Source organism: Aptenodytes patagonicus, chromosome 12 (genome assembly GCF_965638725.1).
Source record: "Aptenodytes patagonicus chromosome 12, bAptPat1.pri.cur, whole genome shotgun sequence".
NCBI classification, from domain to species: domain Eukaryota; kingdom Metazoa; phylum Chordata; class Aves; order Sphenisciformes; family Spheniscidae; genus Aptenodytes; species Aptenodytes patagonicus.
This window is the reverse complement of record NC_134960.1, coordinates 5,924,652-5,946,342: the sequence shown is the minus strand read 5'-3', so window position 1 is coordinate 5,946,342 and position 21,691 is coordinate 5,924,652. Positions and strand designations below refer to the sequence as shown.

Genomic DNA, 21,691 nt, shown 5'->3' with positions numbered 1-21,691 from the left:
GGGCAAAGCCTGAAGAGGATTACCCTGGAATATCTAAGGAACAAGTTGAAGCCAGCTCTGAACCATCTACCTTTAATAATGGGTGGAGGATGGGAAGTATAACAGAGGTCAGAGAGGAGTAAGTATACTGTTCCTCCTCTTTTTGACAAAGCTGATCCTTGGAAATCACACACTTACCAGCTTAACACCTGGAAAGATGGTAGAAAAACTGAGTCAATGAGAGACAGCTGAAAACTACTGATCTGTAGAACCGGGGGGAGGAGAAGACTCCTGCTGCTAGGTCCATGAAGCATAAGAAAAACAAGAATGTTGCCAATAAGGTAAGTGTGCAAGGCTACTTGTGTCTTCACTCAAGAGCTCACAAACTGGAGGGCTCCTCCATTTAGGGTGGATGTTTTCCTGCGTCTGTCCTTGAAGGAAAACTAAACTAGGTAGTTCTCTGAAGTTATTTCTATGTTGGTTTTAGAGGAAGATTGGGAAGTCTGAGTGAGAACCTGTAATTATGATAGGTTTTTAAAATAAAAAAGTTAATATTTAGAGAAAAGACCTTAAGAGAGAAATTGCGGAGTCAGCCTGTCAGGCTGCTTGTTCTCTGGTTCAAGCCATGTTGTTCCAGTTTGTGTTGATTTTGCGTTTCCCTCACCTCTTCTATATTTATATCCTTCTAAGAAAAGATTCTACCATGGCTGAGGCGAACCTGGAGGAAAGGATATTCTTAGCTTCTTCATCCCTGTCTTGCCTCCTAAGCCATCTGCTGCAGCAGCATCTATGCTCAGGGAATACACACAGCTGCCTCTGACATTACACCTTCCCCATGCCTTTGCTCTCTGAGGATCCCAGCTGAATCAAGAACAGAAAGCAGGCATATGAAAAATAGTGGCTGGAAGACACAGGATCGCTTATCTCTGTGATCATGTAGGCTTCCCCGAGCAGCCATGGGGGTATTAGAGGGTGAGCAAAAACCCAAAGGGGCCCAATCAAAGGCAAACCAAGGATGCCCCGTGCCACGCACAGCTTGTGAAACCCCCCCGTCCGCTTGTGTCCCTCAGAAATCTGCAGAGCACAGTTGCAAAAACAAGGAGCATTTTACTGTTCCTGCTGAGGAAAAGGCAGAGATCCTTGTGCAGAGGGCTGGTGTCTGTATGCAATTCAGCGTGCCTCTAGCTGTCTTTAAGCTGGGCCTGCAGAGCCACCCTCTTGGAGCTGAGCTTGCCAGACTGGAGGGCTAGTTTGTTCCAAAGGGAAAACCTGCATGGGGACAGGCTTGGAGCATGGGCTTGAGGCCAGAATTAATGCTGATGTAGCCCCAGTCTCTGGGTAGAGCTACTGTTTTACTCTTTGCAGGGGTGCAAAGTAATTCTCAGTCCACAGGTGTGATGTCGGTACCGCTGGTAAATATAACATGGGAGCATGACTTATCATTGTGGGCTTGAGCTGGGAAGTTGGTCTTCTTGAAAAGACTGTAGTCACTTGCCTTTGCTTAAAACAAAAAGTTGATAGAAGCTGGTGGCTGAGATCCTGGACCGTGCAAGAGGAGCGGGCAGGACATGCTCTCTTTTGGGGGTGAGGGAGCTCACTTCCAACCTGCATTTTGTGTTAACACACAGGAATGCCCAATCCCTCAGACACTGCCTGGGCTGACGTATGGAGAGAGGTACAAATGCGCAGGCTGTCTGCTGCTCCCCTCCACAACCCTGGGCTAGGAGAATTCCCTAATCCTGCTTATCTGAAGTATTTACACTCCTCATAGTGCCCAAGTGTCAGCAGGCATGGCACAGCTGTGTTTCAGCTTTGAGTCATAGGGTGAAAGAAGTCTGGTCTGGGACCTGTAGTGACTAGAAATCATTACCTTGTGTTGGCTGCTTGTCCTCTGCAAGATGAATTTGTGGGCTTGATCCATTTTCCCCACATACATGCATAAAACACCCACACATCTGGCTTGTATTAGCGTGTCCTCATTGGCAATTTCTCTAAAGACAAATCAAGCTGGGGAGAACTGGAGTGTTTTAACCAGCTGCAGCTCACCTGGCCCATTGAGAGCACAGGTATAGCGAAGGAGCAGCAGAGGGGGGGTGCTGCTCCCACTCATCCTGCCAGGACATCCTCTGTTGCCATCCTAAAGCGGTGCCGTGCTCCTGTGTAATAAGATGGCCCTTCCCCAACATTTGCGATAACCTTTCATTTGTGTAAGTTGGATGTTTTGTTCTCCCTTCCTACAAGTGGTCCCGTCATTTTGCTTTCCAAGGACACGCACTTTAGGAAGTAAGAAAACAAACGTTGCCCCTTATTTTCACCTGCTGTGAGCCAAAAGCGGCCATTGAAATCACAGGTCTCTAAACGCGGGGTTCCCAGGAGCAGGGTCCTGGGGATGCGGGGGCCTCTCCCGCAGCTGGGGGTCGGATCCCGCAGCAGGGCACGATCCGGCCGCGGTTTCAGCAGGAGGCCGCGGCTCTCCGCTGCCGCAGAGCGAGCGGGAGGGGCTGCACGGCAGCCGCGCGGGGGGATTTCGATCAGCACGACTGCCAAAGCCAATTATCAGGAAGAGGACGATATAATTATATTAGGGAACATCTGTACTTCATTAAAAGCCCTCGCGGGGCGGATTCACGCTCGGCCACGCTACGCACAGGCGCTTCCAGCCGCTCCTCGCCCCCCTTTACCGCGCGCGGCCGCCAGCGCCACCGCCCCGGGCGCAGCCGGCCCCGCTCCGCCAGCTGCGCCGCCCCGGGGCCGCGCCCGGCTCCGGGCCGCGCCGCGCCGCCCCCCCCCTGGGCGGCTGCACCTGCCCCCGCGGCCGGGCCGCCCCTCCCGCCGCAGCCGGTCCCATCCCGGGCGCGGCGGGCAGGCGGCGCTCTGCGGCCGGGCTGCGCTGGGGCTCCGGGGCGGTGCGGCGCGGGCTCCTCTTCCTCCTCCTCCTCCTCCTCGTCCGCGGCGGCGGCGGGCAGATGCGGCGGATCCTGGGGCGGCTCTCGCCCGCAGCGGGCTCCCGTCCCCCCGCCGCCCCCATGGACGGCAGCGGGGGCAGCAGGCGCGCGTAGCTCGGTGAGTCCCGCCGCGGCCGGTCCCGGTCCCGTCCCCTCCCCCAGCACCCTGCCCGCCGGCAGCCCGCACCGCGCTGCCGCGGCTGGGGATGCTGCCTCCCTCTCCCGCGCTCCTCCGTTTCCCTCTCTCCGCGCAAAAATCAACCTCCCCGCCCCCCCCGGCGCCCCACGCGTGTTGGCGGCGGGGGCCCGGCTGGCGCCGGGGCTGGGCTGCAGGCACCGGCTCGCCGCCCGGCTCTGCCACCTGCTCCCTGCGGCGCTGCCCCGGCTCCCGTCGGGGGCTGCGGGAGCGTCGCCTCTGCGGGCTGGTCCCTCCTGCCGGGATGGGGTTTGGGAGGGAGCTCCCTGGTCGTGTCGCGGCGAGTGTCCTGCCTTCCTCTCTGTTAGGAGTCCTAGGCTGGGGGGGCTTGCAGTAGGACTCCCAAACATTTGTTTCAGGGTAGGACTTTACCAGTATCAATCTTGGAGTTATTTTCTTTCAGCTAAATTTAATTTAAACTGACTCAGCGGTTGTAAGAAGCTCAGGGGAAAATGACAGTTTGAGGAATTGTTTTCTTTACCATGGGTTTAAAGACCTCTCTCTGTATATTCAGTAATGATTTCTTTTTGTAAAATAATTCAGAATTGTGCTCAATTCTGTTGTTTACTCCTGGAATTTAGCAGTTCTCCAAGACAGACAGGCTTGTTAGAGGCTGAAATAATCAGCTCCAAGGCAAATGCAGTGCCCTTGGTTGTAACAGGTGCAATGTGCATATTCTTATGAACAATGAAATGGTTTCAGCATTCAGGTTTATTTGTATGCTGTGCATTTCTGTGACTCTGAAGAAATTGTCATGCTATGTTATGTCAAAGATGCGTTTATAGTGTGAGCGTGTCCATGGTACCTAATTAACAGGACATGGGAGCAGCTGCACAGACCCTGTCCGTCAGTGATGGCTTTAACACCCAGGGTATTCCTGGGTGACACCGTATAGCTTGGGGTGTTTGGTGGCTTGTGTTGAGAACCCACACTGGGCACTGGTCCCTCAGCGATGCTCTGGCACAGCATGAAATGCTGGGAGATAAGGGGGAAAAGAGAAGTGCAGAGGAGGAACCGTTTGTGCTCGGATTGTATTCTCTAGACTTGATGGTCCTTTAATACAGTTCCCTGCCCCTGTGTTTTCTGAGTAGGGTGGTGGTGGCACATCTTGTGTTGTTATTGAAACCTAAAATACTGACGCTTATATTCCACAGAAGAAATTTCCTGGGCAGGTATTTCATATATGAAAAGTATGTCATTGTTTTAGTAGCTTCATGGGCTCCTTATTTAAGGCAAAAATCCAGAGTGACACCACATTTGTAATTGACATAATGGGAGTCATTCAGGAGTTAGAGCTGTAGATCAGAAGGAAATTAGACTGGAATTTAAGTATTGCTCTCAAGCCAATATAGCACAAAAGGTGTATTCCAGCAGTCCTTACCCAGGTTCAGCTTCTGCTGTGGGATAACCCTGCTCTGTGGTGCAGCCAATGGCACCTCCTGCCTGGAGGTGTCTCTGCCCTTCTCGGCACTGAAAGATGCGCTTTGCTGGCGCTCTGCTTTCCAGGACTCTTTAAATCTCACTTATTTTGTTAGGGATGGGAGGAGGAGTGGACTGCATGTGTAGGATGGGGAAGGATGACTGGATAAAGTGGTGAGGATGGGGAGTGCATTCATTTGTTACCCTCCGGCTCTTTATAGATTACAACAAAGAAATGGTAGAGCAAAGGAGGAGTCAAGGCTCTAGCCAAGGGAAAGTGCCTGGCAATGAGGTCTATTAGAGCTGTCCTCCTGGGTGATACTAGTGGAGACACCAAACAAAGCAAAGGCGCCAGAGATGTTTCAAAGGTCTTAGCTTATTGTCAGAGATGCTCTGAGACTGCACAGGCTTGGAGTTACGCCTTGTAGCTTACCCCATCGTGAGAGACGGTGCTTCTTCCTCCAGGAAAATGGTGAGAAAGAAAGCCACAGTGGTGTCTTTTGGGGCATTCAGTCCTCTCCAGAGGGTGTCCCCAGTGGTGGGGTCTGCCAGCTCATGCTGATGAGTTGCAATAGCAATGAACTTTGTGTTGTTCTGTAGTACCTACAAACCTTGGGACAGCAAAGCGTCTTGCAAAGGAGGTGGAGAAACAAAACCAGCATTTCTACTGCTGTGTTAACTTCCCTTGGACTTCTTACAGCCTCACCCAGCGATGTAATTCCATCCCTCGTGGTTCTTGGTTTATGGCAGGTGAAGGTAGGAATATGCTTCTGCCTCCTCTGAGGCACGGCATGTTGTATAGCTCTAATTCAGCCAACCATGGAAGATAATTACCTTGTTAACCCTTTGTAAAGTGCAACTGATACAGCTCCCTCTGGCTTAAGTTAAAAGTGGTGTGTACTGTTAAAATACAGCACACATCTCAAAAGCCATTAGTTGAGGAGAAAACATGTCTATTGTACCATCAAGTCAACTTCACCTAATGATGTTCAATTGAAAGGATTTAAAGTGTTATTTAATCAAATTTGGGGACAATAATCTTAAAGGAGTCTTTAAAAATTTTTAGAAATAATTAGCAGCCTTATTTAGCATCTTGGGCGATTTACACTGGTGAGAGAGTGATTCGTCCTTTTCACATCGCTGGCGAAGCGTGGTGTTGCTGTGAGTAAGCTGAATGTTTACAGATCTGCTAAAGCAATGAAGCTTTGGATAGTGGTCCTTTAATCGCCTGAGGCTTTTCTTGCTATACATGCTTGTTTAACAGAGTTTTGAAAATCATCTCTGGAAGCCAGTTATTTGTTTATGCTGCAGATGCTGATCTGGTCAGGGCTATGTCCACGCTGTGGTCCTGGATGTAGCTTGAAGCGCTCTGCTCTGCAGGAGTGTGTCTGTGATCATGTGGAGCTCAGTGCACGCTAATGCTGCAGGTACCTACTCTTGCCGTGCTGAGCTCACCTGTGCAAAAGGAGCTGTGTCCTCACTCCACTGACTTGATGCACCTGCAGGAAATGAGTCAAGGTGGGGTTGATGCAAGAGCAGAGACTTCTGGACACTCCAGCATGGGAGACTCATAGCCCCAAGCCATTAGCTAGGCCAGGAGTTTAGCAGGATGTAAATTGAGTTAGATGTTTCAAATAGCTAAGATGAGAGAGAGCAGCCTGTGCTTAAAATGAACAAGGCTTTAAGGGTGATCCAATGCCTTTTGCTTAGTATTGTTGCTCTCTGATACAGAGTTAGGAGAAGATGCTTTCTAGGTGCTGCTGATGGCATATGGTGTTTGTGAGGACTGGGTGGCACTGCCTGTCCTCTGAGAAAGACCTGTTCTCTCACAGTAGACAGTTAATAAATGAAGGAATTGATAGTAGCAAATGAATTCATAATCATAAGTTTAAATCTGTGTGGCGAGTTCCTTAGTAAACTTCATCTATTCTTTTTTCTCATTTCCTTGCTCAAGGACTGCTCTGCCTGTGGAATAGTAGTTCAAATGCTCTGGGGTGCTTTGTTCTAATAGCATCGCATTGGTGGTTAGAAATGTTTTGTCTAAGCAAACTCACTCCGGACACTCTTCCCACCTGCAGGTTTCTTCAGGGATGCAGAAGCTTACCAGGTGTGTAGCAAAGGTCTTTCCTTTGCTGGTCAAATGTTTGCTTATGTCCTAAATACAACTTCTGGGAATTTGTGTTTGTTTTGGAGCTGGGGAACACTTTTCTCTTTTACCCTTTTTATAGATTCAGAGGATTTAAGCATATGATTAACATTAAACGTGTGAATATTCTCCCCGGACTCATTTTTTGGATCAAAGGCAGATTGCTCAGTATGTTGAGAGGATGGAGCCCACAGCCACTAAATGCAGGGAGCTGATCTGCCGCTATGCTTGTCTAAGAAGAGTATATGATAGGAGTACTTTGGATTTATGTCTGTCTGTGCCCCAAATCCCTCTGCCAACTGCTGTCTTGATGTTCCTTATCTACAAAGTGCTTACAAGCATTAAGAAACCTTTGTGATGCTGCTGAAACATGTTGTTATCCTCATTTTCCAGAAGGAGATGCTGAGAGAGTTTGGTGATCTGCTGAGGCCGCTGTGGGTTATGGACAAAGCTGGGCATTGAACTTGCAGCTTTTAATTCCCAGCCCCGTATGGCAGGGGCAGCAGCACAGCTCTCTGGCAGTACTTGGTTAAACATTGCCATCTTCCACACGATCAGAATGCTCCCCAGATTTCCATCCCAACACAGAGGCTTCTCGTATGGTCTACTGGATCAGACTCCAATCCAAAATACAGTCTGTCTGCAGGAGTGAGCAGTGGCCTCTTAAGGGAAAGAATCCCAGAGAAAATTTTGTATCCGTCCTGGCTGTCAGTCTTGCTGGATGTTGCAAGGAGAGCTGCTATGTCTTGGAGCAAGGAGTCTTGACTCCTGTAACCTCAATGGTTGGAGCTTAGAGAAGGGGGGATTTTTCCATCTTCTCTCCTCTAAGTGCAGTGATTCTTGATTTCTCCCTGATTTAAAAATACTCAGAATGCCTCTACAGAGCAGAGCGCCTGACTCTAGTCATATAAATATAGACAAGCTAGGTGTGTATGCCTGTGAGCTGGCAAATAAATCAGTTTCCAAGTCTGAAGTTTGCACCGTGTCACTTTTGGCTCTGAGTTGTTTGGTTTTTTTTCTTCCTGGGTTTTATTGTGCTTCATTTCCTTAAGTTAGAAGAATTTCTCAAAAGAGAACAGGCAAACTTCAAATGTGGAGGAACATGCTTTACGCTGATCTTGCACAGCTGCGCTTGTGCAGGGCAGCACGGAGGTGAGAGGCTGGTGCCTGCCTCCCTTGCTGCTCTGCCCTTTGTCACTAAGGCCCTCCTGGACTGCTGTGGGATGCCGGGGTCTTGGGAAGCTGCGCTGGCCAGGCAGGCTCATGCTGGATTCAGTAACCGTGACAAAGGCAAGTTTCCATGTGTTTTGAAGTTTTCTTTTAGGAAATACAATTCATCAAAATCCAACGTTTTGTAATATAAGGCAAATGACAAATTTGCAACAATTCATAGAATCGTAGAATGATTTGGGTTGGAAGGGACCTTAAAATATCATCTAGTTCCAACCCCCCTGCCACGGGCAGGGACACCTTCCACTAGACCAGGTTGCTCAAAGCCCCATCCAACCTGGCCTTGAACACTTCCAGGGATTGGGCATCCACAACTTCTCTGGGCAACCTGTGCCAGTGCCTCACCATCCTCATAGTGAAGAATTTCTTCCTTGTATCTAATCTAAATCTCCCCTCTTTCAGTTTAAAGCCATTACCCCTTGTCCTATCACTACAGGCCCTTGTAAAAAGTCCCTCTCCAGCTTTCTTGTAGGCCCCTTCAGGTACTGGAAGGCTGCTATAAGGTCTCCCTGGAGCCTTCTCTTCTCCAGGCTGAACAACCCCAGCTCTCTCAGCCTGTCTTCATAGGAGAGGTGCTCCAGCCCTCTGGTCATCTTCGTGGCCCTCCTCTGGACTCGCTCGAACAGGTCCATGTCCTTCTTATGTTGGGGGCCCCAGAGCTGAACGCAGTACTCCAGGTGGGGTCTCACCAGAGCAGAGTAGAGGGGCAGAATCACCTCCCTTGCCCTGCTGGCCACGCTTCTTTTGATGCAGCCCAGGATACGGTTGGCTTTCTGGGCTGCAAGCGCACATTGCTGGGTCATGTTGAGCTTCTCATCAACCAATACCCCCAAGTCCTTGTCCTCAGGGCGGCTCTCAATCCATTCTCTGCCCAGCCTGTATTTGTGCTTGGGATTGCCCTGACCCAGGTGCAGGACCTTGCACTTGGTCTTGTTGGACTTCATGAGGTTTGCATGGGCCCATCTCTCAAGCCTGTCCAGGTCCCTCTGGGTGGCATCCCTTCCCTCCAGCATGTCGACTGCACCATGCAGCTCAGTGTCATCAACAAACTTCCTGAGGGTGCACTCGATCCCGCTGTCCATGTTGGCAACAAAGTGCTGATCCCAATACTGACCCCTGAGGAATGCCACTCGTCACTGGTCTCCACTTGGACATCAAGCCATTGACCGCAACTCTGAGTGTGACCATCCAGCCAACTCCTTATCCACCAAGTGGTCCATCCATCAAATCCACGTCTCTCCAATTAAGAGACAAGGATGTCGTGCAGGACAGTGTCAAATGCATTGCACAAGTTCAGGTAGGTGATGTCAGTTGCTCTTCCCTTATCCACCAACGCTGTAACCCTGTTGTAGAAGGCCACCAAATTTGTCAGGCACGATTTGCCCTTAGTGAAGCCATGTTGTCTTCCTTATTTTCCATGTGCCTTAGCATAGTTTCCAGGAGGATCTGCTCCATGATCTTGCCGGGCACAGAGGGAAGACTGACTGGCCTGTAGTTCCCCGAGTGTTCCTTTTTTCCCTTTTTAAAAATGGGGGTTATGTTTCCTCTTTTCCAGTCAGTGGGAACTTCACCGGACTGCCATGACTTCTCAAATACGATGGATAGTGGCTTAGCACTTCATCTGCCAGTTCCCTTAGGACCCGCAGATGCACCTCATCAGGTCGCATGGACTTGTGCACCTTCAGGTTCCTTAGATGGTCTTGAACCTGATCTTCTCCTGCAGTGGGCAGTTCTTCATTCTCCCAGTCCCTGCCTTTGCCTTCTGCAACTTGGGTGGTGTGGCTTGACCACTTGCCGGTGAAGACTGAGGGGGGGAAAAAAGTTGTTGAGTACCTCAGCCTTCTCCAGGTCTCCCATTTCATTCCTGAGAGGGCCCACGTTTTCCCTAGTCTTCCTTTCATCACTGATGTACCTATAGAAGCTTTTCTTGTTGCCCTTCATGTCCCTGGCCAGATGTAATTCTATCAGGGCTTTAGCTTTCCTAACCTGATCCCTGGCTGCTTGGACAATTTCTCTGTATTCCTCCCAGGCTACCTGTCCTTGCTTACACCCTCTGTAGGCGTCCTTTTTGTGTTTGAGTTTGTCCAGGAGCTTCTCATGCAGGCTTCCTGGCGTTTTTGCCTGACTTCCTCTTTGTTGGGATGCGTCGCTCCTGAGCTTGAAGGAGGTGATCCTTGAATATTACCCAGTTTCTTGGGCCCCTCTTCCCTCCAGGGCTTTATCCCATGGCACTCTACCAAGCTGAAGAGGCCGAAGTCTGCTCTCCTGAAGTCCAGGGTAGTGAGCTTGCTGTGCACCCTCCTTGGTGCCCTAAGGATCTTGAACTCCATGATTTCATGGTCACTGCAGCCAAGGCTGCCCTTGAGCTTCACATTCCCCACCAGCCCCTCCTTGCTGGTGAGAACAAGGTCCAGCATAGCACCTCTCCTCGTTGGCTCCTCTACCACTTGGAGAAGGAAGTTATCATCGATGCATTCCAGGAACCTCCCGGATTGCTTATGCCCTGCTGTGTTGTCCCTCCAACAGATATTGGGGTGGTTGAAGTCCCCCATGAGGACCAGGGCTTGTGAGTGTGAGGCTGCTCCTATCTGTCTATAGAGGGCCTCATCTGCTTGGTCTTCCTGGTCAGGTGGCCTGTAGCAGACCCCCACTGTAATGTCACCTGTCCCTGCCCTTCCTTTAATCCTGGCCCATAAGCTCTCGGTCGGCTCCTCATCCCTCCCCAGGCAGAGCTCCATGCACTCCAGCTGGTCATTGACATAGAGGGTGACACACCCTCCTCATCTCCCCTGCCTGTCCTTCCTAAAGAGCCTGTATCCCTCCATTCCAACACTCCAGTCATAGGAACCATCCCACCACGTCTCCGTGATGCTAATAAGGTCGTAGCCCTGCAGGCGTGTGCACGTCTCTAACTCCTCTTGTTTATTCCCCATGCTACGTGCGCTTGCATAGAGGCATTTAAGTTGGGCCCCCAGTGAAGCTGACTTACTGGCTGGAGTGGCTGGAATTCCTTTGTGCTGCTCTTCAGGCGCTCTCCTGCTGACCTGTGATCCTTCTCCAGGCTCTGGGCACCTATTGCTGGCCCTGGCATCAAACTGGTAGGAGTGGGATGGACTGAGGTTTCCCTCCCCCAGGAACTTTAGTTTAAAGCCCTTTTCACCAGCTTGGCAATTCTCGAGTTTCCCGCGGGATAGGCGTCTGGTGTACCTGCATGTACAAACATGCGTGAGGGACGGACGAGCCCTAATTGGGAATTTACTACCTTTATGTGCTTTGTGAACGAACCACAACCATCCTGAGCTTTTGCATGTACATAATGGCATCTTTCCCTCTTTCCTTTTATCCTCCATAGGGAACCTGTGTTCTTCTGAACTAATGTTCTCTTCCATAAATGACCCAATCAGCCTTCATCACTGCTCGTTAGATCAGAAACTTCATTAGTTAATAGCAGTGCTGTTCTTCCTTTTTGTCCCTAGTACAGCTAAGCTCATGGCATTTACAAGCAGACTTGTTAGTCATTAATATTCTTTGTTTTCTTCATCTTTGGCTTCAGAAAAGAAGGTCTTTCATCTTTTGCCTTGCTTTATTTTTTAGAAGCAGCCAAGTTTGACTGGAGGAAAAAAGAAACCAAAAAAACATTTCTCTCCTGCTTTCTTAGAAGCTTCCAAGCAGTCTCCCCTGCTGACTTTGTACTTTCCCAGTAGACAAACATTGACTTTGTTTTCACAGAATATAGCTGGTTTATTTTTTTTCTTGGTTTACCTTTTTGGTTATGCCTCAGCAGCTTGACAGGAGAGGATTAATTAGCAGCGAGTGTCTATTTTGCTGAAATTCTCATTCTTTCCACAATTTTTCCATCGGGTTTATTGTACCTAAAGTCAGGTTGGTATAAAGAGAACATAAGCATGTGTCTAAACTTAGAAAAACTGTGAAGGGTTTCCCTGGTTTGGAGCTTAGAAGGTTACTGCAATTGGTCTGTTGATTCTTGCTCTTTTGTTTAAAAGAAATCAAAATGCCGATACCCAGGAATATGTTTTAACTCTGCCTACCTGGGGTGAAATGTGCATGGGCAAGTACAACAATAAACCGTGTTCCTCAGTTGGGGAAGGCTTTCTCACCACTAAATGCTCACTACTTGTAAATGGTCAAATCCTTCGCTAATCTGCAGTGCTAACTAAAAGGAGGATACGGAGGCACAGCATTTGATCTCTGTGATCATATGGAATCTCACAGCTCATTTCTGAAGAGCCGGACCAAAACCAAAAAAAACTTCTGGCCTGGGCTATGTGTTTTGTTCTTGAGGTTCATTAAATGCTTTTTTGAATGTGCTAGCAGTTCATATCCATTCTGCTCAGGTTTCCTCACTCCTAGCTCTGATGCAGTGCATATCGCAGTGCGATCATTAAGTGTGATTACCACATTTTTGACCTATTTAAAAGTCTCTGGCTGTGAAATTCCAAAGATTCTAATTTAAGCTATAAAACAGACTATTAATGTGCCATCGCTTACACATTTCAAGGCTCATTTCCTGATTACAGCAATTTTGAATGTGTATGTATAGTCTGCTCCAATGCACGTGTATAAACATCATATACCATGTACAGCCTGGTCATCTGGGCTTGGGGCTCAGTTCCACGTATCTTCCACAAATTAAAGCAGATAGAAGAGAGAGCCACAAGTGCAAGAAGCTGCAATGTTCCGCATTGGTGCAGGCAAAAGGCCTCATGCTTTCTGTGGGGCTGGAGCTCAGGAGAGGGTATAGGAATGAGGATCATCCAGGGGTATAGAAGTCAGGCAAGAGAACAGACTTCAGGAACATCTTCACACAGTCCCTTGCTCTGCCCTGTGGACTGGAGAAGGTGCCCTCTGAAAGCATCAGGGCTCAGCGGCCATCCCTGGGTTGCTGCCAGGGGACTTCAGCTGTACTGAAGCTGGAACACAGGCAAGACGCTACGTGTACTCAGTGGGTTTGCAGAGAACAAAGATGGCTGTTGAGATCTTCCAGTCTTTCCCATCACTTCATTCAAATCGGTCATCTTGTTCATGGAACTGAAACTCTGCAGAGCTTCCTTATCTGCGTGCATAGAAGGAAGTTTGGGGTTACAGTTACATGGGTCACTTATGATTCGGCCGTTAGGATGACACAGTATGAAATAATTCACCAAGGTTACAGGTGCAACTGCAAACAGTGGATCCAATAGAGAAATTCAGTTTGAAAGATCAAGAGCATGTGAAAGTGTTGTATAAATTATCCTGTGACCCGGTCACTGCGTGAGGCCTGAATCAGCGAGGCACTTCTGTGCACACTTATATTGAGTCTAATCCTGGGGAGGACATAAAGAAAAGCCTGCGTCTCACTAAGTTTCATAGGATTAGTTCTGTGCTTAAAACTGCATCCAGAGATTTCTTCCTGAGCTGGGAGCACGCTTAAAGCGAAGCATGTGGCTGGCTGAGCTTGGTGCCGTGTTCCGGAGGGGCTGACCCTGCAGTCCCAGCATCCGTGGTTCTGGCTTTCACGTCTTTCAGAAAGCACTGTCCCTTGGGTTTGGGTACGAAGCCTCAATATCTTCGTGTTGTCTTTCCACTTACAGACTGGGTGTGCTTTTTACTGGAGTAGCAGCTTGTTCCCATCTCCTTCCTGCAATCTAACCACTGCAATCCAGTGGTATTAATAGTTGGAGGTGTTTGGGGGTCTCTAACACGACCCCCACTGTCACCTGGTCACAGACACAGTGGGGTCCTCTGTTCTTCTCAAAGGTTGTGGTAAGGTACAATACCTATTGACAGAAAAGGGGGGGGGGGCGGGAGGAAAAGTGAAAGACCGGTGAAGGAGTTAATTTGGATTATTGACTTACCCTTTTGGGTCATGGCACATGATCATAGTCCTGACCTGACAGAATCAAGTAGTTCTGTACTGAAGTTGGTTTTTTTGTTTGAGGTGGTTGTTTTATGGGCTTTTTGGTGTGGTTTTTTTTTTTTAATCAGTTTGTCATTTTAATAATGGTTACTGTGTCAATCACATCCAACACAAGTGAGGAAGCAAGCAAGGTGGAAGATCAGGGCTTGAACTCTCTTTACTTTGCTCTCTTTAAAATACATTGTCATGACAAATTGATATGTATATTAAACTTGTAAACTTGCAGATATTTTAAATAGTTGAATAATTTGGGGCATGTGAGCAGTTCTTCAGAAGTCAGTAGGGACAGTATCTGAGCATTTGCAGATTAATGCTACAGGCTGTTAGCTATTTTCCCACTGCCATGTCGAGTACTTGGCTCTTTAGTCCTACATGAGCTGTCAGATATGCATGTCTGCCTCCGTGTGAGATCAGCAGTGATTTTTATACACATTTGGGATGCAGGATGAAAGCAAGGTCTGGAGTAGGACAAGATGAGATGGACCATTCTCTTTCAGGACCTGGGGGCGAACTTCGGCGTAGCTGAACCACTCGTGCCTCATGCACACAACATGTAAGAGGTGAGAACCAGGCGATAGGCCATGGTATTTGTCCCTGCTAAGGAGCGGTGTCTCTCGGCATTTTCTGTCCTGCTCCAAGAAGAGGAGGTGGAGGGAGAGATGCAATTAGTGCTCCCCATCTCCAAGCGCTGCTAGAGGACAAGGTTAGCAGCCTCTCTCGTGGCTGCTGCTGTGCCAAGACCTGGCCTGGAGGAGAGATTTCTGTTTGTCTCAGCCTCCGTTGAGACTGCCAGCGCAAGCCTTGTATACTCGTTCTGTGCATCAGGGACAGGATTTGTGCTTTTGTTCCTGGCACGTGCATATGTTAAACAGCATTTCAGATGTTCAGTGTGTATTGCTTTAAAACACCAGCAATACAAACTTTATAAAGGCAGAGTCACTGCCGTTTGTTACTCAGTTGCTGGAGATGATTTGGATCCTTTGGATCCTTCTGTCTGTCTCCCAGGTGAGAAGTTGGGCGTGAGGCTGGCTAAGCCCTGGTAGAAGATATCATTACATAGCGTACACAGCTGGGAGAGCATCAGCTTGTCGTTTGCAGTTCTCTTATTTCTTAATGTGATGTAGTAAATTACAAATGTACACACGCACCTACGGAGCGTTTCATTCATAAGCTGCCAGACGGCAGTGTGCGTTTTGAAATTGCTGGTTTGGGGTTTGTTTTTGTTTCCTAGGATAACTTCATTAACTGATATCAGGCGTTTCGTAAAAATAAATAGATCACATGAGAACCATGTGTCCATTAGTGATTCTGCTAATAAAAATTTGGTGGTTTTTTTTTCATTCTGTGAAAGACCTTCTGTGCAACAACCTTTTTGTTCTTTATGGCACAGTTGTTAGCTGTTACTAGGTCACTTCAGGAAGGTCATTATTTGTGAACTGACGTGCTGTAGGGCTTGGAAGTATGTGCCACCGCATCATGTAGGCCAACAGAAATATTTGAGAGTATAGATTGTTAGGAAAATGTGCAAGAGGTTTGTATAAATAGGGACGGTTACGACTAAGTCCCTCTCGTGGCATTACTCATATGCCTCTCTCTTCTGGGGTGTAGCAGTGCTAACAGCTATCCAGTTTGTGTATTAAAGCAAGTATCTTCCAAAGTGGAACCACAAATGACAGCAGAATTATGATTAAAGGGCAGTCAGTACTGATGGTGAGCCCAGCATAAACTACAAGTCTGGCTGTGGTTAGGAGAATGTGCCCATCTAATAAGCAGCTTAACTTGGTGTATTACTGTGAAATAGAAAGAAGCATGAAATATGTGATGTGAATAGTAGGCTGGATTTCCCTGTCACTTTGTATTTATGTTCCTAGAGCTGCCCTGGCTTCGCCAGGGTTACTTCTGAATTACACCCAAGTGAATGAGAGGTGGATTTCTACTTCTCAACGCTTTTTTTTTTAATTTGGAAACAGCAGTATAATTTCTCTGTTGTAGCCCTAGATTTGAAGTTTTCATGTCAGATAAAATGCAGCCAGTAAGACTAATAGGTCCAAATGTTTTATTTTTCCTGATCAGATACTAACTGCTACAACTTCATTCACCTCCATTAAAGAAAATACATGTTGTTCCTTTCTCATTAATGGGAGTTGGATTGGACCATTAAAGGCCAATTTCAGCAGAGATATTAGCTACTAGGGCTTGATCCACAGCATTTTGCAGTCAATACATCAGCAATTGCTATCTACACAACAGCAGGTCTACAGGGGTTTGAGTGTCTTTGAGAGCGCTTGTCTTGAGTATCGCTTCTAAAGTTTTCTGAAATCAGCTAAATCGAGATAAATCCAGCGACTTGTTCATGTCCATTGGAGTTGCTCAAAATTTATGTTCTTCACTGAGAATAGACTGTGGCCTGCTGTGCTTGAATAGGGGAAATCAGGAGCTTTTCCCCTTGGACTGTAAATAGCCTGCCGAATGTTTGTATTCTGAAGGAGGTGTTCAACCAACCACTGAAACAGTATTTCCAAACTGCTTTAAATCACTTCCTAATCGTTTCTGTTACAGATAGCCAGGTTTTACTTTTTGTAGGCTTTTACATGCATGAAGTTTCCTTTTAAGATTGTTGTGTGTCTCTCGCCTCCTCTCCCGGCAGGATTCTTTTCCTTTACAAGCCACATCCAAGTATCTCGGTGATATGTTGCGGAAAGAAAAGCCTATTGTATAAGGCTGTGTGTATGGGTGTCTCAGCAAGTAGCACAAGAAATCTGAGGTTCTGTCTTGCACACCTTCTATCTTGATGTTTTGACAAGCCCCATTTAAAAACTCTTATGGCAAGTGATTTTTATGAGCACATGTGGAGAGGAATGTGTAAAGTGCTTGAGATGGTAGGGACTGGGAAGACGCGCGACAACTGCTTTGTGTAAGATGATCTGTGTTCTGAGGAACAAATGGTGCATTGAGATGACAAATGGAGCAGCAGAGGTGCAGCTGGGCTCCAAGGGCTGTTCGATAGCGGAGGTACCGCCAAGCGGCTCAATGAGTCTTCTGCAGCGCTAAGAATAATAAAAATGCATTTGCTTTCAGCAGATGAAAGGATTTTGTATGCTGGTCAATATAAACAATTTCCTGTTTAGGTTTGAGCTTTCTTGTAAATTAATGATGTACGTCTCATTGATTTAATTAAATCGGGTTCCAGGGTCTTGATTTGCAGAGTTTTCTGATAGTGGTCTTATAACTAGAAGATTTTTAGGCAAATAAATGGCCTCTCTTTCACTTGCTGGGTGGAGTGTCTGGCAATAATTAGTGCATTTATCAAGGCATTCTTCCATGTTAGAGGCAGGCTGTTATCCACTTTTGATAGACGGAAACAGAGGGACAGTGAGATTATGGGGCTTGTCTAGAGTTATCGCTGTCAGCGAGCAAAGCGCAAGTGCAAGACTTGAGGTTTTGGTATCTTACCAGCTTGGGCTGGGAGTGCTGAAGTGATCCTCGCTGTTGGCACTGCGGGGAGCCGGTGCTGGTTTCTTGGCTTTCCACCTGGTGAGATGACATGTGGTAATGTTGCATCGCTCTGATTAGTTTTGGTTTCTCTCACTCAAGTTTGAACGTGTGTTGGCTTTCCTCAGTAGATCAAGAAGGAATTAATGCCACATTCTACTTAATTGTTCGTCAACAGCTAAAATCATGACAAAACTGTTCCACCCCAATTAGTAAAGCAGCAATTAGGAAGACTTAATTAGACTCGGACATCTGAAATCTTACTGTTTCCTGGGCCTGGGAATGCTGTAGCAGACCAGCACGTGCAGCAAACTTTGCTTAGTGTTAGCCCTGCACTAACGAGCAGAATCACTCGTTTCCTCATTTAGAAGTATTTGACTTTAAGATATGAAAGTATGTCAAGGAGGTGACTTTTAAATCATGAAAACTTGTGTTTCAAGACTCAGACAATATCTGAATTTTGTTTATATGTATCTCCTTATTTCTGCTAATTACTGTGTCAAGTCACTAGTTTAGCAAGGCCAGCTTAAAAGATAAACGACAGTAAAATCTTGGGAAGAAGAGAATGGTTTTCTCCTACAACAGGACCAGAGGAATTTGTACCCGTGAGTTAGATTTGCAAACCCTCTGACCCTTCCTCCCACCACTGGTATTTTTTTCATAAAAACAAATACGCTGTCAATGCAAGTCACTGTTTCACCAAAAGGGTCGTTTACCTTTCATAAAAAATAATAAAGAGCTATATAAATATTCTCCATATGCTGCTACTGGATTGTATTAGTGAAATACGTCAGTGTTTGTGGCGTGTGCAGTCTCACATTTTATGACACCACTTGAAAAATGTGAGACATTAATATGAGTTATTTGGAAGATGGTGACAAGACTATTTGACATAGCTGTGTCTTAAACAGCATTTTCAAGCATACAGTGGGGAGAGAAAAGCATGTGTAACCAGGCATCGCCAGTGCTGGAGTAGCAGACTTCAGCCCTGTGCTACTAGAAAGATGGCTATGGGGCTTTCCAGTTTGCTGGATTTGTTTTTCCAGTGTGACCTGTGGGACCGAGTGCTTACAGGGACCAAGCAGATGGCTATGAAGATGTTTTCTGCATGGCTTCCAGAGATTTGAAAACAGGTTTTTTTACAGCTTATGTAGCATTGGGTCTCCACCATACCTAGGTATTTCCTATCCATGGCTTTACTGAGCTTCTCGGATCATCTGCATGTTGCCAAGACTTACTGCGGAGCTCAGTAGTAGAAATGTAGACACAGAAGAATCTAAGAAAGGTCATCTTTGACCTCTTAAGCAACTTAGACTTTCACCTGACAGTGTTGGCTACCGCAGAGTGAACCCTGGTGCATCTGGTGCCTCACACACCTGAATGCAGCTGTTTGTGTTGGTGACCAGAGCCGGGTTTTTCCGAGCCAGAAGAGCAGGGGTGATCCGGGGCAAACTGGGTTTGGATTTGCGTTATGGAACATGCCGTGGGTGGCTGAGGAAAAGGTTACCCTAGGCGCCCTTTCCTCTGAAGCGATTGTACTATGCCCTCCCGATCCAATACAACAACAGGGACAATTGATAGTAAAGAGCAAGGAAGAAGCAGCTTCTGCCTGCATCTTTTTATGATTATATCTAGTCCCTGAGCCTTCACTGTATTATCTCCTTAAATCTGTGTGCCTGACAATTTTGCTTTAGCACAGTTGAATGTATTACTGTCCTGGGTTGCAAAACAAAAGCAAGCACTTGCAAGCCTGCCGCAGGCTCCCTGGGAGGATTTGCAGTAAACCTCCCAACGTGCAACTGCCCGCTTCAGTTCTCCCTTTTCACATAGCTCTTTTTCGAAGAGTGAACTATTGCGAGGAGAAGTTGCTGTATGCAAATTTGAGATGAAACCTTTTGTCTTTCCAACATTTTCTATTTGCATTGCTCAAAAAGCGGTTGCGGTTTCCCAGCTTTGGACTCTGGCTGTGAAAACGCCCCGGCTGAGGGCTGGGAGTGGTGATGCATTGTGCGGTGTCTCCAGGTACAGCGTTCACGAAGCAGTGGGTGACGGGATTGACAAAACCTGTGGGCAGATGATTTGTACTGCAGGCAGCAGCACAAAGTGGGGGCTCTTTCGGTTAACGAATATTGAACTCCTGTCTTAACAGCAAGTTGTATCCTGCTCTGCAAATGAGCATCTTTGTGAGAGGCTGAGCTGCAGACCGGGGCACTGCTTGCAAATTCATTAATCTGTGGCTGGGTGACGAGTGTGCTCCAAACAGGGCTCTGCTGGTCACCCAATAGTTGGTGCCATGCAATACGATTATTTCTTTTAGTTGTTTGGTTATAATTATTTCCCTCTTGAAAGCTGAGAGTCTTTACTCGGTGCTGGATGCTTTTATCTAGCTGTCCACATTGCATTTTGTATGTGACAATATCCTCCTTTGGAAAGAATTGATGTAATAAATTTGTGCATGCAGCAGTCCCTAAATTCAGCTCTATTTGTGGCAGGAGTTCCAAAGGGCACATATGTCTCAGAAATGTTGTGACTGTTGCATGAAATGGTAATTTTAATGCATGGAAGATCAGCTTCTGATTTATTTTTATTAGTGCAGATGAAAATTACTATGATGGTTCAAGTAGGGCGTAAAATAAATATCTCTAATCTCATTGCGTGAGGAATATTAACTTCAAATTTTGTATTTCTTTTCTTTCCCAAACCACTGTAAAATGCTTAGTATGCAACTTGAGTGTCTGTTCTATCGTGTTTATGTAGGAAGGTTTCTCTTTTTCTGTTTTCGTGCTCATAATAGGAAAAGCGTATTTTCATTTCTGTAGTGTTTTATGCAACATAGAAGTTCCAGTTCCTTTGATCAGGAAAAAGTCTCAATTTTTAACCAGAGCCCAGAAATGCGCATTTATCCCAATGGACAAAAGCATGTTAGGAAATGCTTTCCCAAACAGGATACTGCAGGTGATTTCAATTTAAAAACCACCAAGACTGAGAAATCAAAGATTGGCTACCAGCAAGATGGGCAGCCAGGGCTTATGGAAGGGACTATTTCTACTCTTGTTTTCCTTTTACCACCTACAGGTGAGGACCAATATGGTCCTGAAGACTTTATAGATATACAAGGAACTTCTTGGAAGGTTGACTGTAAATTGAGGTTCTGGGGAACACCCACATGCTTGAGTCTCCACTTGTTTCCCCGGCTATTTTGGCACAAGCTGCGGGGAGGATAAGCCCTTTGTAGACTTCAGCCGTATCCTGTCCGTGACAGGTTAATCTGCTGCTCACATCCACGCCTCAGGGTGGTTGACAGCATGAAACCAGGCCTGGAAATGGAAAGTAGTGCTCCTCCCTGCTACCATTTCAGGGGTGGCATGTTACAGGAGATCAGGGGCATGATGTGTCCTAGCTGCTATAGCATACCTATCTGCTGTCCTCCTGCTGTACAGTCCTAGACGTTCTATTAGCATGCAAAGTCTGTGTTAACTGATAGCACTGGCCACGCCAAACAGATCACTGAAGAAAAAGCGATGATTCTTGTAGCATGGCTCAGCACTCCTGCTCTGAACTACCAAAACAGACGTGGGTAAGTGAAGTTGTGAATAACCAATGTGGCATTATTTTTCATCCCTAGGTCAGTTAGCAAAAACATGGTTATAGGCAAGCCAGGACTTCATAACCTGCATATGAGAAGATGAATGCATGGTTCTGTGACGTGGTCCGGTCTCTGACCACTGTTGCAAGAGCATTAGGCAACAGTGAGGTTTCGATGGGGTTAATCGGTAGCCTAAATAGCATTGTGGGAAAATAGCAAAAGGCCTTGAAGAGAATGTTAAAGGATTCAAGTATCGCTTAAAGTATTAACAGATGATGCACATGTAGGTATGTGCGTGCATGTGTGTAATTGGCAATGCAAAGCCTTTGAATTGGAAATCATTGGTACAGAAATACAGTTAAGGTTTAGAATGGATTTAGTTCAAACAGCCATAGGGAAAAGTCAGGGTATTAAAGTAGTAAAAAGATGTACTGCAAGGCATTCACTTCTGTATCAATATATTGATTATATTGAAGGTGGAGCATGTGGATAGTTGGGTCTTCTGGTAGGAAAGGGAAATTTATTTTGGGGAATGGGAAAAATCACTGAAAGTGCTGTAAGAAATTAATGTTAATGCTTCTTTCTGAAGGTCTAGAGAGGGTTCTTGTGAGTTTTGCTCTGTCTTCCAGTAAGTTGGGGACTGTCCTCTGTGTGGGAACAGCTATGCACAGTCTAAAGGTGAAGAAACCAGTGTGGTCTCAGACTCCATAGGTATAAGAGAAGGAAAGTCATGATATGAAAATATTTATAATGGCAAGGAATTTTACACTGCTAAAGTGAC

General features: G+C 46.8%; 1 protein-coding gene across 2 annotated transcripts in view; it reads left to right on the top strand.

Annotated features, from left to right (window-relative positions):
* The first annotated feature begins 2,950 nt into the window (after positions 1-2,950).
* The window catches only part of RASGEF1C (RasGEF domain family member 1C), an 88,023-nt gene continuing 69,282 nt past the window's right edge, over positions 2,951-21,691 (top strand). The window contains exon 1 of one of the 2 annotated variants that reach the window (XM_076349826.1): positions 2,951-3,042. The gene's annotated coding sequence lies outside the window, so the exon portion shown is untranslated. The remainder of the gene's footprint in view (positions 3,043-21,691) is intronic. The other variant, XM_076349824.1, reaches the window with a different exon arrangement.